Below are 648 nucleotides of genomic sequence, written 5' to 3'. Positions count from 1 at the left end.
GTTGTTAGTATTATCAGTATTAACGTTTCATCATCAGCCTTCTACCGTTCATCATTATCATCAGGATCTTTATCAGGACTGTTATCATTTCTATGATTATGGCCATAATGCCTTATTGGTATTATGGCCATCTTCAATATTGCTCTCGTAAATATTATTACACTTTCATGCCACTGCTATTCGCATACATACATACATACATACATACATACATGTATATATACTATACCTTGTATGTATATTGTATACGTATGTGTATATATGCATCACATAGAGATAAGATAGACAGATAGACTCTAGATATATTGCGCAAGTGAGAGAGAGAGAGATAAACAGACAGACAAAGAGAGAGAGAGAGGACACGTACAACTTCTTTGCCAGACAGATTCGTCTTAAGATCAAATTTCATGTGGTTCTCAAGTCGCTGGAATTCACAAATGATATGATGAGAGGGGAAGACGGGGGGAGGTAGGGGGTGAAAGGGGAGGGGGAAGAGGAAAGAGGGGGGGGGGGAGGTAGAGTGGGAGAAAAGGAATTGGAGGGGTAGAGAGAAATGGAGGGAGGTGATAGGGGAAAGGGAGAAGATGAAATGGAGAAATGAAGAAAGGAGGGAGATGGGAGAGGGAAGAAACAAGTAAGGCAGGAAAG

This window comes from Penaeus vannamei, chromosome 10 (genome assembly GCF_042767895.1).
Source record: "Penaeus vannamei isolate JL-2024 chromosome 10, ASM4276789v1, whole genome shotgun sequence".
Taxonomy (NCBI): domain Eukaryota; kingdom Metazoa; phylum Arthropoda; class Malacostraca; order Decapoda; family Penaeidae; genus Penaeus; species Penaeus vannamei.
Note: the sequence above shows the minus strand (reverse complement) of the source record.